At 40.3% G+C, this 16,071-nt stretch overlaps 1 protein-coding gene across 5 annotated transcripts in view; it reads right to left on the bottom strand.

Annotated features, from left to right (window-relative positions):
* HMCN1 (hemicentin 1) overlaps positions 1–16,071 on the bottom strand; it is a 703,321-nt gene that overhangs the window by 652,998 nt on the left and 34,252 nt on the right. For 2 of the 5 annotated variants that reach the window (XM_053209691.1, XM_053209698.1), the window contains exon 1: positions 146–894. The exons of 2 other annotated variants lie outside the window; for them this stretch is intronic. The gene's annotated coding sequence lies outside the window, so the exon portion shown is untranslated. Of the gene's footprint in view, positions 1–145; positions 895–16,071 lie in introns of those variants that run through there. One more of the 5 variants, XM_053209703.1, reaches the window with a different exon arrangement.

Below are 16,071 nucleotides of genomic sequence, written 5' to 3'. Positions count from 1 at the left end.
TATACCCACAAAGTACTGTGTCATTTACCTCCTCTATTTCTTCCAAACAGTCATTCAGAAAGCATTTTGGTAAAGCAGAAAGAGAACTAAATTGGGAAAGATCTGGCCACTTGGTATAATGTATCCCAGTCTCTGTAACACTTACCACCATCTACTTTGTTCTTCAAGTATGTGTGCTTTGCTTCTTCTGTGTCCCCTTCCAACTAAAATGTGATCTTCATTAGAGCAGAAACATTTATCTATCTGCTTCTTCAACCAGTCCTCAGATGGTAAAACTTAAGTAAATCATTTAACTTCCTTGGGTCTTAGTTTCTTCATAGATAAATTTTAAAGACTAAACTAGGTAACCTTTAGTTTCTCTTTAATTCAAATATTTTATTATTTACATAATATAATGAGAAGCATGAAAGATAAGGCCAGTTAGGGCTTATGGGTGGCCAAAAAATCTCCAGTTGATTAGGGAAGCTATTCTAGCCAATTTGGATACATTCCACGAAACTTTATTTTTCCTGCTTAAATCACAAAGAAATATAACCAGCACCTAGTCCTATCATGTAGACTGGTTATTTCTGTCATTGCTTTTAGATCTCTCAAGACTAAACCAGATTTGCTTAATGCCTAAGACACTTTAAAAGTTGACTATCTCTTTAAGCCCATTGATATCCTATTTAATATACCAAGATAATTTAATTAAATGATCTCCAGCAGTTCATAGTTTTGAATTATCTTCTTTTAAAAAAAAAAAATCTTTATCAGGGCACCTGGGTGGCTTAGTCGGTTGAGCGTCCGACTTCGGCTCAAGTCATGATCTCACAGTTTGTGAGTTCAAGCCCCGCATCAGGCTCCGTGCTGACCGCTTGCTCAGAGCTTGGAGCCTGCTTCAGATTCCGTGTCTCCTTCTCTCTCTGCCCCTCCCCCACTCACGCTTTGTCTCACTCTCTTTCTCCAAAATAAATAAATGTAAAAAAATAAATAAATAAATCTTTACCACTGTCCATCACTTTCATAATTCTGCCCATTTGCAGAAATAAAACATGAGTGTCCATGTGATTAGGAAAAGTCAGATAATTAGAAATCCAAGTTTAGAGATAAATCAATGAATGACTGTTTGCAATATAAAATACTTCTTGATGCTCATCCTCTCCAAAAAAGTACTTATTATATAGTTGTCAACTCATGAGCTCTTAAAATCTTTAAGGAAGGATTCAGCTTATATAAAGAAAATCAATTTAAAACACACCAGTCAGATGAAACAAGGAGACTGCTGTAAACTTCTGTTTCAAGTAAGAAGTTGCAAATGCTCTCTCTTCCTCCATGCTGCCCGGGGAGGTGGCAGCCATGTCCTACTCATCATCATGGCTGCTCTCAGAACTCTGGTAAAGTCCAAGATTTTTAATATTTCTTTCTATAATTATTTTAATGTTTATTTTTGAGAGAGAGAGGAGGAGAAAGTGTGAGTGGGGGAGGGCCAGAGAGAGAGGGAGACACAGAATCTGAAGCAGGCTCCAGGCTCTGAGCTGTCAGCACAGAGCTCGATGTGGGCTCCAACTCACGAACCACGAGGCTTAACCAACTGAGCCATTCAGTGCCCTTAAAGTCCAACATTTTTAAAAAGAGGACCAAGAAGTTCACTTGGCACCAGTCCAACCAACAGGTCAAAATTAAGTGCAACTGGTGGAAGCCCAAAGGCATTGAAAATAGGGTGCACAGAAGATTCAAGGGCCAGATCTTGATGCCCAATATTGGTTACATATGGGAGTAACAAGAAAACAAAGCACAATTGCCCAGTGGCTTCTGGAAGCTCCTAGTCCACAGGGTCAAGGAGCGTGAAGTGTTGCTGATGGGTAACATATCTTACTGTGCGGAGATTCCTCACAGTGTCTCCACTAAGAACCACAAAGCCATTATGGAAAGAGCAGCCCAGCTGGCCATCCCAAAGCCAGGCTGTGCAGCGAAGAAAATGAATAGACAGACAGCTTATGTGCATGTTGTATTTGTGTTAATAAAACCATAAAACTACAAAAAAAAAATAACACGGAAGTTGCAAATGCTGCCCTACATTTATATATACCATTAGGAAATCAAAAGGACAATTTGTGAGCTCATAGAGAGGGAGTAAATTATTAATGGGGGCCATTTTGGATTTACAAAGAACACCAACTTAAGCATTTTTTGACAGGAGTACCAACTAGACTGCTAGGTCAGAAGAACATTATAGGCATGCAAAGATGTGAATTTCAGTACATCTACATAACTTTATTGAAAGCATGGTGAAATGGGGGCTGATAATCATACAGTTGGTTTGATTTCAGAACTGGCTGAATGGCCTACCCAAGGATACCAATCAAAGCATTGATATCAACTTAGAAGGGCTTGATACCACATTCTTCCATATCCCTGTATCACGGAGACTTGGAAGAGAGATGACATAAACAAAATGAGGTAGAAAGAAGCTAGATAGAATAGTGAATTCATGTGATAATCAAGCAGCAATCCAAAATGAATTCAATAGAGCTAAATAATAATACTATCAATTTTATATGAAAATTATGTGGATAACCAGTCATCAGAAAAATGCAAATCAAAGCATTAGTGAGATAACAACTTACACCTCTTTAAAATGGATAAAAATGAAAAGATTCACAGTAACTAGTCCTGGAGAAGATATGGAAAACTGGAGCTCTGTACATTACTAGTGAGAGCATAAATTGGTACAAGCACTTTGGAAAATTGTTTTGCAGTATGTACTAGGCAATACATGTATATACTCTATGACCTGTCAGTTTTACTCCTAAGTGTATAACCAACAGATAGGATTACTTATCTTTTCCAAAAGACATGTACTAGAATTGTCACGGTAGCTTTATTAAAAAAAAAAACAACCTGAGCTGAGGGGCACCTGGGTGGCTCAGTCTGTTGGGGGTCTGACTTTGGCTCAGGTCAAGATCTCACAGTTTGTGAGCTGGAGCTCAGAGCCTGGAGCCTGCTTTGTATTCTATGTCTCCCTTTCTCTCTGCTCCTCCCCTGCTTGCACTCTCTCTCTCTCAAAAATAAATAAATATTGGGGCGCCTGGGTGGCTCAGTCAGTTAAGCGTCCGACTTCAGCTCAGGTCATGATCTCGCGGTCCGTGAGTTCGAGCCCCGTGTCAGGCTCTGGGCTGATGGCTCAGAGCCTGGAGCCTGCTTCCAATTCTGTGTCTCCCTCTCTCTCTGACCCTCCCCCATTCATGCTCTGTCTCTCTCTGTCTCAAAAATAAATAAAACGTTAAAAAAATAAATATTAAAAAAACATTTAAAAACAAAAAACAGGGGCACCTGGGTGGCTCAGTCAGTTAAGCATCCGACTATAGCTCAGGTCATGATCTCACAGTTTGTGAGTTCAAGCCCCACATAGGGCTCTGTGCTGACGGCTCAGAGCCTGGAGCCTGCTTCCAATTCTGTGTCTCCCTCTCTCTCTGACCCTCCCCCGTTCATGCTCTGTCTCTCTCTGTCTCAAAAATAAATAAAACGTTAAAAAAATAAATAAATATTAAAAAAACATTTAAAAACAAAAAACAGGGGCACCTGGGTGGCTCAGTCAGTTAAGCATCCGACTATAGCTCAGGTCATGATCTCACGGTTTGTGAGTTCAAGCCCCACATAGGGCTCTGTGCTGACAGCTCAGAGCCTGGAGCCTGCTTCAGATTCTGTGTGTGTCTCTTGCTCTCTGCCCCTCCCCCACTCACGCTCTGTCTCTCAAAAATAAATAAACCTTAAAAAACAATTTAAAACAAAAACAAAAACAAAACCTGAGCCGAATAGATAACTAAAGTGTGGTATAATTTATACTATGAAATGCTACATAGCAATAAGAAGAGTAAGCTTCTGCCTTACTCACAAACACCAATGTGAGAATTGGAATCACACAATTCCATTTACATGAAGTTCAACCAGGCAAAATTACTTCAGAGTAATAGAAGTCACAATAATGGTTACATCTGGGGAGCTGCTGGCTGTGAAAGAAAAAGAGAGAACCTCCTGCAATCTGAAAAAATTCTATATGTTGATCTGGGTGGTGGTTAGAGGGGTATTTATATACACAAAAATTCAGATTAGTGCTTGTTACTGTATCTGGATTTTTCCTCATCAAAAAGATCATGTGTATAAGTTAAGTGAAGAACTGCAATTAGATTCAAATAAGCAATTCTACAGAGAAGAGCCCAAGCCACACAGATGAAAATACTGGCAGGTTTTAGTTATATACACACACAATAGGGGTAAATGGCATGGATAAAAGCTAATGAGGTCTTAATACTCTTAAAACTGTGGTGTCAAGAATGAGCTATCCTACCAGGTCTTCTCTGCAATGTTTAGACTACACCCAGGGTATTGCGGTCATTTTCCTCTGAATTCTTTAAGGAGAACATCAACAAATTGGTATGCCTCCAGAAAAGAAATAACCATATGTTGAACATATGTTGAACATCTGAGGACAGTCTAGAAGAGCTAAGTCTTTTCAGCCCGAGGAGAAAAAAAGAAAAGACTCAGAAAAAGCCAGATTTATTCTACATGTCCCCAGAAGGCTGAAATGAAATTAACAGGTGGAAGTTGCAAGTAGGTCAATTTTGTTTTAACATAAGGAAGAGCTTTCTAAATAATAGAGCTTCCAACAAATTGCCCCAAGAAGTAATAAGCTGATCAAGCAATGACCAGACATCTGCCTATATAATTACAGAACATACCTATCTCAGCTAGTGAGTTAAATAAGATGTCCTCTATGTTAATTCTGTATCCTCGTATCTGCCAAATCAACAGTCATGTATATACTGGGAAAATCTGGTGGGACTAAAGAAAATCCACAAGCTGCTTATTCTGGGCAGAAAGTCACCAACTACATACTTCCACTTAAACAAGGGAGGCTTTGCCCCTCTGCAGTCTCAGTCAGCATTCAAAAGCTTCATTACTTAGAAAAGCTCTCCTAAGCGCATAAAACACATTTCTGAGGATGGTAAAATACAAGGGGAATCTCTTGAAGATGGTTTTCCTGATTACCCATAACTTAAACTATAACCATCTTTATGTAAAATGCTTTCTTTTTTTTTTTTAGATGATTTCCTCAAGCTATATCCCATAATGTGAGTGATAACTGAGTAAAAGGGCACAAAATCAGCTTTATTGCTCTTATTATAACTGGACAAAATGCACTCCAGAATGACTGGAACAATTTCAAAGTCACTAGCACCCTTTGAATAGATCTATTCTCCCACACCTCCATTAGCATTGCATTTTGCCATTGCAAGTCACTTCTTGTTAATTAAGAAGCAGTGGTAGAACTCAGAGTTGTTCCCATTAATATTTCCTGAATTATTAGTCAGGCTGGCCACTTAAAGAATTCAAAGACTTTTTCAAGAAAAAAAAAAAAGCACTAAGCAAGCCCACAGGAGTCCCACAGTATTTGGTGTGCCATGCAGTTCAGTCTGAGCCAAAGTGTTCACTGCTCTGACAAGAGCCTTCTCTGTTCTCACAAAGCCAAGTGGTTCCACAGGATGGTGAACATACAGCTGGTGCCATCTTCCCTGGGCACTAATTGCACTACACTGTGGTGTTACTGCTTTCTCATTATCCTGCTATACTTAGTTTCAGGAACAGTTTGTCTCTCTGTGGTTCTAGTAACAGTAAATTTTATACATAGACCCACAGTAGTCAGCAATCCCATGAAGAGGTCACAGAAACTGAAGTACCAGTGGATCCCAAAGACAAAGTTGCTATAAACCAAACTAGTCACCTCCGTGTGATGAAATTCAGGGTAACTTTTCTTTTCTTCACCTATTCTGTATTTTGCTAATTTTTCCAAAATGCACATGGAGTGCTTGTATAAATTAAAAAAAAAAATCATCTTGATGGAAACAGTGACAAGTGGGAGGCATATGAATAGAAAGAAGGAAAAAATTATCTAAACTGTATTCCCTTTGTTCTCAATTTTTTAAAAAGGAAAGACACCCATAATAAGCTCCACTGATGCATAAATTATTAAAAGCCACAGATCAAGGTGAAGCAAAGAGCGCAGACATGGAATTCTGCCAGGACTCAAAGATCGCCGTAAAGTCACCTGTTTTTCTGAGTCACAAGTTAGGGAAGAAAAGGAGGGAGATGTCCATATGGGCCCACTTCAAAGCCAATCATACTGGGTTCTTTGCAAACACTTTTCTGTTTGAGTCCTGAAAGGTTCTGAATGATTAGTTCACTGTGCATTACCAGGAAACACTAATATGTAATCCAACAAAAGGCAGGTGCAAAATCTACAGGCATTTTGGCCTTGTTATATAGGCTGCTTAATGACCCTCCTATGTTTACATTTTCATACATAATTAAGCCTCGAGAGAATTTATAACTAGGAAAAATAGATCCAAGAATGGTCAGTGGGTTGTCCTCTCTAAGTTCTAAAAAGTCGGTGTAGTTCCCAAAGCTTGACTCAGGCAAGATTCAAGGCAAACTGTTTCTTCCCCTACCCAGCCCATTAAGCCTGGATCTGTGAAACACTTACCAAACCAGCTCTCCCCTACCACCTTGGTCCTCTGTGCACTTATAACCAAGCCAGAATACCAGGCTCAAGTGCAACTCCAATGAACCTTTTTTTACAATAATAGCGGTATCCATCTTTCCTAATGCACTCAGAGACATCATTATTAGGATTTACTTCTTTCAAAAATTGAGCTAAAACTACTTTTAACTGTAATTACTGAAGGCCTGACACATCTCAATTTAAAGTTCATAATGTACATTTAAAATTATTCTGAGTGCTTTTTATAAAAACCATTTAACTTTAGATATATATATAGAGAGAGGGAGAGAGAAAGAGAGAGAGCACACAATATTCTTTAAAAAAAACAGTAGACATTTAAAGAGAGATACTAAGGGGGCTCAGTCGGTTAAGTGTCCAACTTTGGCTCAGGTCATGATCTCGCAGTTTGTGAGTTTGAGCCAGCATTGGCTCTGTGCTGACAGCTTGGAGCCTGGAGCCTGCTTCGGATTCTGTGTCTTATTCTGTCTCTGCCCCTCCCCCACTCGTGCTCTGTGTCTCTCAAAAATAAATAAAAACGTAAAAAAAAAAAAAAAAATTAAGGAGAGATACTAAGGGGCACCTGGGTGGCTCAGTCTGTTAAGCGTCTGACTTTATTTCAGGTCATGATCTCGCAGTTTGTGGGTTCCATCTCCGTGTTGGGCTCTGTGGTGACAGCTCAGAGCCTGGAACCTGCTTTGGATTCTGGTCTCCCTCTCTCCCTGCCCCTCCCCCATTCACACTCCATCTACATCTCTCTCAAAAAATGAATAAACATTAAAAAAATAAAGAGAGATACAAATAATTTTGGGGATTCAGGTACTTAGAAAATTGTATGTAGAGTGTAAAAATTTTGAGATTAAAAATAGTAACTTTTAGAAAACTTTAAAAAGAAATCTGATTAATAAAACTCCACAGATATGACCTTTACAAAATGACTGAGTTGCATTTTCAAAATATACTAAAGTTGTAAAATGTACTGCATCAAGGCCCTGGGATTTAACACAAGAGCAAGCTCATTTCACATGTATCAGGTCCCAGGGCTTGAGATGTAAAAGATGACAGGAAGGGCCATGCCAAGCTGTATCTGGAAGGCTAGGTAGTAAAGTCTTGTAAAGAGAAATGAGGTTCAACAGAGAAAGGTAGAGGAGAAAGCCAAGGCTTTGCAGACAAAGAAGGCTCAACCAAGAATAGCAAAGAAAAAGTGAGCCTGGCAAGGTCCAAGGGCAAAATCCAGAGACAACTAACTGCCTGGAGGGTTCATGTGGCTTCAAGAGAAAGCACCCCAGCCTGCAGCTGAAGAGAGAAGTCCAAGCCCACACCTAAATGGACTTTGCTTCTCTAGAAACCTCAAAGGGACAGAGGGAGAGAGGGAGAGAGAGGGGGAGAGAGAGAGAGAGAGAGAGAGAAACAGGTCAGCTGAAACAGTCCAGTCCAGCTCTGGAAGGATCAGGAGTCAGGGTTCAACAGAAAGGAAGAGGTCAGTTATTCAGGCTTATACAGAGATGTTACTAGAATGTGCCCTGACTTCAGCCAGGGCAGGGGGCAAAATTAGGGGCTTCTTGTTAACAGACTCCAAGCAAAGGAGGATAAGAAGGATTGCATGCAATCCATGCCCTGAAATTTCCTCTTAGTAATTAAGGCACTTTTGCACTAAAATTAGCTGACAAAGATGAACCTTCTATCTCCCCTGTGCACAGTCAACTGTAAGAGGGCACAGTGTGCCCATACCTCCCAGAGTCCTAGCTAAGGGGAGAACAGATACTGGTCCACTGGGATGAAGAGCCAGTGGCCCAGAGGTGGAAGAAGCCTGTTAAAATAAGGAGTGAAAGAGGCGGCCTTGAAATCTCATATGGTCTTTCTGGAGGTAAATCCCCTTTGACTCCTCTGCAGGACGGGAGTTGCCCTGGAGAGGCAGTATTGGACAAACCCCACAAGAGAACATCTTCGGGGCCTGCTCTAGGTGGTCTGTTCAGCACACCTGATGTGCGCCAGCCCCTCAAGCATGGCAAGCCAGATGTTTATCAGCCCATTTTCAAGTTTTTCAAACCCGTTCCTAAGCATGGCCTCTCTTCAAACAAAGCTTTAAAGGCATCTTTCATAGGTAGGATTTCCTTTGCCCCGGCTGCATTTGTAAGCCTATAAGGAATGCGAGCAGTGGGGTAGCCTGTCCTGCTCCTTTCTTGCCTCTGTGAGTCATTTCAGATGGTTAACACTGTCACTTGGGAATCAGGCCTTTTGCCAGCTACATGACCAGAACTAGAACAGGAATTTTACTCTTCCTCTAGATCCAACGTGGCTGGACCCCAAAGCAGCCAGAGTAAGCTTCTAAAAACACAGATCGGATCTTGCGAACGAACGCTCCTCTGTATAAAACACTCCTCTGGCTTCTTATTACTCTTGGAATAAAACTCAAACTCCTTGTGATGACTTCCAAACCCTGAATGATCTGGTTCTAGCAGCTTCCAAACTCTTCTACCACCTCCCCTTGCTCTCTCCCTTCCCATCCACAAGAGGCCTGAATTAAATGTCATCCAAGAGATTGGCTTACAATCAAAGACTTAATACTATTTTTTTTAATTTACTAAATTCTTTCCAAGTCTGCACTGTTCCAGAATAATGTAACATAGCTCTTAATCACTGCTGAAGCAACATCATCAATAAATGTAGATACACTGTTATTTTGACAAGCCCAGGTTAAAAATTATTCTTCCAGTCTTGGTTTATGATTACTCTATCACATACATTGTTACTCCTTATTATTCATGCACTTGTCATCCTTTTTAATTAATTAATTAATTTACTTATTTTGAAAGAGAGACAGAGAGAATGTGAGCAGGGGAGGGTCAGAGAGAAAGGGAGAGAGAGAGAGAGAGAGAGAGTCCCAAGCAGTCTCTGTGCTGTCAGCATAGAGCCAGATGCAGGGCTTGACCCCACAAAACCACGAGACTAGGACCTGAACTGAAACTGAGAGCTGGACACTCAACCGACTGAGCCACCCAGGCACCCTTTGCACCTGTCATTCTTAGGTATCTAGGGTTATGAGGGGAGAGTACGGTCAGAGCTACAACCTAGAAAGTAGACATTAACATTTCCACAAATGTTCCACATATGTTTGCTCAGCGGAGCAAACGTCTGCTCTTGAAAACCAGGATCACTCCTATAGCAGAACATCATCACATTCTTCTAACACAACACCACAACTTTCCCTGCTGAAAGGGACTCGGTCTGCAGAATAGTTTTGTTTTGTTTTTAATTGCAGCACTTGTAGTCAGTGCCCAGCTCATGACTGGGTCTTCAAATAGGCTCACTGCCCATCTTACCAACTGCTGCTTTCTCACTCTCACAGCTGCCAGGAGAACACCACTGATTCAGCATTCCAGGTGGAAGAGTCAGAAACACAAACTCTGGGAGCTGATGAATCAAGATTCTTTGTGTGACCTCTGCATGGACACGGCAAGTTCTAAGTGACTTACAATGAAGCTGAAGCTTTAACGTTAGTGGTTGTTGACCAGAAGCCTAGTGATCTAGGAACACCCTGACTTCTCCCGGTGATGGGAGAAGAGACTTCCCCATCCAAAAGATAAATATCAGTTTCATCACCACCATCTCTTTAAGATTTGCTGAGAGCTACAGACACCTCACTTGCCAGATTGTAAGAGCAAGGGAGGTAACAGTCGGAGCAGGCTTCCCACAGTGCCCAAGCAAGTAAGATTTCTGTCCAGGCTTAAAGGCATATTTTGGCTCTTAGAGGGATTAGCCCATTTTCCAGGGCCTCTCTTCAGTCTCTGGGTCATTTCCTCTGAAACTGCCAGTTTGTACAAGTATTAGTAACATGACAGTTATTTAAAATGTCTCCTGGACCCTTCACCTTCACCTTAAACCTGGCTCACCCACCACCTGCTGTGCCACTGGCAACCAACTAAAGAATCACCAATCACTTTTGACCTGCTGACTCATTTCCGCTTGTTTTTTGTTTCCCCACTCCATTCCCCCTCTCCCAGGCTTCCACCCCTTCGATTTAATCTTTCATTCCTTCTCCTGTTGGCCCCAAGACTTCACCACTGAGCTTAATCTCCCCATCATGACCCTTGACCTTCTGTAGAACACAATTTATGCTGTCACTTCTGCCTGCTGATCTACTTAACCAGTGTGCCTGATTCCCTCCCCATTATGGTCGCCAGCCTACCTAACAAGTGACACCTGAAAAGAAGTTCAGACATTAGGACTTCCTAACATCTTGCCAGCTCCATCAACTCTAAAGGCTAAACCTCCAGTCCTTCCACCCTCCTTATTCCACATCTCTGCTTTTTGCAGCTGAAAGTCAACATTTTTTTTTGAAATGCTGACTTATTTTGAAAGAGAGCAAGAGAGTGTGAGCAGGAGAGGGGTAGAAAGAGGGAAGAAATCCCAAGCAGACTCTGTGCTGAAGGCACAGAGGCCAATGCAAGGCTTGAACTCAAAAACTGTGAGATCATGACCTGAGCTGAAATCAAGAGTCAGACACTCGACCCACTGAGCCACCCAGATGCCCCTTAAAAGTCAACATTTTAAAATCAATTTTTTTAAGTTGTATTTTATTTATTTGAGAGAGACAGAGATAGCACAAGTGGGAGAGGGGCAGAGAGAAGGAGAGAGAGAATCCCAAGCAGGCTCCGCGCTGCCAGCACAGAGCCTCACACGGGGCTCAATCTCATGAAACTGTGAGATCATGACCTGAGTTGAAACCATGAGTCAGACGCTTAACCCACTGAGCCACCCAGGGGCCCCCCTGAAAGTCAACATTTTAATATCAAATTTAACCTTCTTCTAAAACTAGATTTCTTCTTGTCTGGATGATTTCTCCTTTCCTATTCTTAGTACCATCATTTTCCCCCTCACTCACAAATTTCAACATATTGGCTTCCTTTTCACTCCTTTTTCACTCAAAGACATCACACACCACTGCACACTTTGCCTGGAGCACTCTTACCTTCCTTCATACCTGGTCACTTCCAACTCATGACTTGGAGATTCTGGGTGCCAAATCTGCATTGCCTGGTCCAGTAGCTACTAGCACATGAGGCTGTTAAGCAGTTAATATGTGGCTAGCCCAAACTGAGATGTGCTATAAGTATAAACTACCTTATTTTGAAGACCAAATGCAATAAAAAGAATGTAAAATATCTCACTAATTATTTTTATATTGGTTACATCTTTACATTTTAAATATATATAATATTTCAGATACGTTAAGTGAAATGTATTGCCTTTTTTTTTTAACATGGCTACTAGAAAATTTTAAATTACAACATGTGTGCATGTTATATTTCTTTTGGGCAGCGCTGCCATAGACCTTAGGCTCCATGAGGTCAAGGCCATCTTGTTTATGAGTGTATTCCCAGCTATATTAGCACAGTGCCTGATACACAGTAACTAGCTTGATGAATATTCTTTTGAAAAAAGAAGTTTTTCTAGACAATTGGGATTTAAGCCTGGGATTCTTCTTTGCAGAAAAAGAAGAACCAAAGAGAAACAACTAAAGATAAAGAAGTTTTGCAGCTCACCCCTCCAGCATCCCACGCTTTCTACCTGCCATGGGTACCAGAACTTCTCCCGGCCTTATACACTTAGTTATGAGATAGGGTCTAAACTGTCAGACTGAGACAGTTTAGCACCGGCTCAAACTCATAGCTTATCAATCTCCAACTAGTGAACAAGTAGATGTATTTTTCAAATTACGAATGGCCTGCCAAAACAGAAAATAATAAAGAAAAAAGTCTATATGGCAATAAAGAACTAAAGGGCTATTCATTTGATCTCAACCACTTTCACAAATATGATCTCAGGGGTATTACCTTTTACTTATCTCAACGCTTAGTATCAGAAAATTTGTCTTGACTTAACCTGAATTCATTACATGGCCAAATGTTTAACACAAGTGTGGGAGAGACAAGAGTGTTTAAAAAAGTCTAATAATGTCCTTAAAAGACTGTTTTGCTTCCATGCTGTTCACTCACATTCATGGCATGGCCATCACTGTGAAGTGACTCAGCAATTCCAAGTATCTGTATTACATTACACCCAGCTCCCACGGTTGGCATTGACACTACATTGCATCGCTCCAGGAAGGAAGAAGCCAAGCTGTCCTGTGATCCCTGGAGACTAATCCAGCAAGAGAAGCACTGGTTAGTCACGGCCAAGAGCACAGGGATTAGACATCAGACACTGTTCAGCCAGATATATCAGGTGACAACTAGAAGAATGCAGCTGAGTGCTGGGATGCCAAGAAGGCAATCCAACACCAAGATTCTTAACGTGAACATCCATTTTTATCTGAGGCACTAAGCACTCACTACTTGGCAGTATCACTGCCTTCTCCAATGAAAACAGGAATGAAAATTATCAGTTTAATAAAGTCTACACACGCCTAGGAAGCCACCACTCTCTCAGTCTTTCCTCATGTTTCAAAATCCACTGAGCTGAGAGACAACCAGATGGCATATCCTCAGAAGTCAGCCTTAAGCTTTCTAAAAACTGGATTGGAGGAAATACGAAGTTGGGATTCCTATCTCTGCTAACATGTATTAATTTCAGAATCATTGAGATGGCATGTGTCAGGCCTGTTGTCATCCAGAGGTGGAATTAAGGCTACATTTAGGACCCTACTCATGGCAAACGATTTAAACAGCAACAACCATATGACTCAGGGCAGTTGGCTTCCCTGTGTCCAAGGATCCTTCTACCCTAAAGGAGTCTCAGAAAGCCACAAGACCCAATAGGACACTTGAGCCTCCATTAGACCCTACCAACCCGCATCATTTCTCACCATTTACCCAATAGAAAGAGATATACTTTTAAAATAAAGTTAGGGGAGGAAAAAGAACCCAAACAATTTTTTTTAAAAGAATGGAGACACATAGAAATGAGCCAATTGTACTAAGTTAGAACAGTTTGAGCAACAAAACAGTTATAGTATTTAATTATGACCCATAAGAACAAAGTAAATATCCATGAGTCCACACATAAATCAGTAAACAAAGGCAAAGAGACAGCTCTTTCTTACAGAATTCCATTTAATGAATGTAGAAGAAATGGGGGAAATAGAAAATCACCATTAGAACACCACAATTGGGGCACCTGGAAGGCTCAGTTGGTTAAGTGTCCGACTTCAGCTCAGGTCATGATCTCACGGTCCGTGAGTTTGAGCCCTGCATCGGGCTCTGTACTGACAGCTTGGAGCCTGGAGCCTGCTTCAGATTCTGTGTCTCCCTCTCTCTCTGCTCCTCCCCTGTTCATGCTCTCTCTCTGTCTCAAAAATAAACATTAAAAAAATTTTTTTAAAGAACACCACAATAATAGTTATTACAGGCAAGATCCAAAGATAGATCTTAAAATCAGTGGGCAGAAGTTTGAGGAGAAACAAGATACACGCAAGGTCTCAAAATATCTCCCCCAAGGTATTTATTAATTACAAAGAGGCAAATAGTCACTTTGCAGAAGAGGCATGTATCAGATGCCACCTTAACCAAGTGATCATAGTGAATATCACCAGTAATAAGACATAGTGACATCATGAACCCCATGTTATGATCTACAGAGAAGGGAAGGGCACTGACATTCAGTCTCTTGTATTCTTGCCCAAAACACATAACCCCAATCTGCTGATTAGAGAAGAAAAAAATCAGACAAACCAGAGGCACATTATTCAAAATAAGTGACCAGTTCTCTTAAAAAATGTCAACATCATGAGACAAGGAAAGACTAAGGAACAATGTTAACAGACCAGAGAAGACTCTGGAGCCATGACAGCTAAATGAGATGAGATGTGGGATCCCAAATTCAATCCTGGACCAGAAATAGAATGCTAGTGGAAAATGGTGAAATGCAAATTAAATCAAAGTTTAGTTAATAGCATGTTACCAAAGTTAATTTTTTAGTTTTCATAATTGTACTATGATTGGGCAGGATGTCAAATTTGGAGAAGCAGGGTGAAAGGATACAGGAACCCTCTATGCTATATTTGCAACTTTTGTGTAAATCAAAAAGCATTTCAAAATAAAAAGTACAAAAACTGGAAATTAAAAGTCTGGAGGAGGGTTGAATTCTAAACCCAAAAGTGATAGAAGATAATAAAAATGTAGAAGATCAACATATTTAACTAAGTAAAATTTCAAAATTTTGTACAAACGTTAGAGATAAAAACAATAATAAATATCCGACAAAAAATATGACCAAATACAAAAGCCTAGCACTGTTTAATATCCTTATATAAGAAACTTTTACATAAGTTGATAATTAAATAATTAAAATATTAAAAGACTAATCACTAAATAAAAGATAAATGAATACTGACACTCTACAAAACAAAATTTTAAAAGAAGCAAAAATATAGAATAATCATCCTTGTGATTAAAGAAAAGCAAATTAAAACAGTAAGAGAATATCATTTTTACCCAACCATTAGCAAAAATGGCAGGAATAATAATACCAAATAATGATGAGCAACCAGAGAAAAAACAGTACTCATAAATTTCACTGTCAATACTGCCTGTCTGACCAAGTCTTTGATTTGCAGAAGTCTCTTTTTTTAATATTTTTTTAAAAGTTATCTCTACACCCAACATGGGGCTCAAACTTACAACTCCCAGATCAAGAGTCACATGCTCTACCAAGTGAGCCAGCCAGATGCCGCTGATTTGCATAAGTCTTTTAATTGCCTCCCTGGACACCCCACGTTCCATCCCAGCCTGACAGCACATACTCCTGGTTCAAACCCTAATACCCCTAGACAATTTTTTAAAGCTTTAAAAATATGGTCCCATAAACAAACAAAAATGTAGTTTCTGTCAACCCATTTCATTATTTACTTTCAAATGCATTCATTTATCCCCTAACATTTCCAAGTGTTTACTATTTACCAACATTTTTGTTGATGCCAGGAGTAAAAGAAAACAAAATAGATTTAAAAGTTCCTCATTTCATCGCATCTACATTGCAGTAGAGCAAGGATGATAATTTTTTAATGGATAAGTAAATTATGTTAGCATTTTGAAAGATGATAAGGGCTATAGAGAAAAATAAAGCAGAAAGGTGAGAGAGAATGTCAGTGTAATCTGGGAAGACTTCATTGAAGCAGTGACATTTGAATAAAGACCTGAAGGTGGCCAGGGAATAAGTCTTGGGCATCTGGGGGGAAAGCATTTCAGGCAGAGAAAGTAGCTTGTGCAGAGGGAGGAGTGGAGCCAATGTGTCTGAAGAAGAGCAAGCAGGCCCTCATGACTAAGAACAGAAAGACAGGGGGCTCAAGAATGGGACATGAGGTCAGGGAAAAAACATTATGGGCAGATGAGGAGTTTGCACCAGAATGTCAATCAGTAAGTACACTGCTTCCTTCATTAAGAAAGTCTTGTAAGAACAAAATGTCAGACAAATTAAGCAGTGCGTTTAGTGACATAGTTGATTTACATTCTGACACAGGTCCATGTCCCATACTTCAGGAGCATTGCTGTAGGCCATTAGAAGGTTGTTGGCTTCTGATTAGGGACATAGGG

This window comes from Acinonyx jubatus, chromosome E4 (assembly GCF_027475565.1).
Source record: "Acinonyx jubatus isolate Ajub_Pintada_27869175 chromosome E4, VMU_Ajub_asm_v1.0, whole genome shotgun sequence".
Taxonomy (NCBI): Eukaryota; Metazoa; Chordata; class Mammalia; order Carnivora; family Felidae; genus Acinonyx; species Acinonyx jubatus.
Note: the sequence above shows the minus strand (reverse complement) of the source record. Positions and strands in the feature narration are given on the sequence as shown.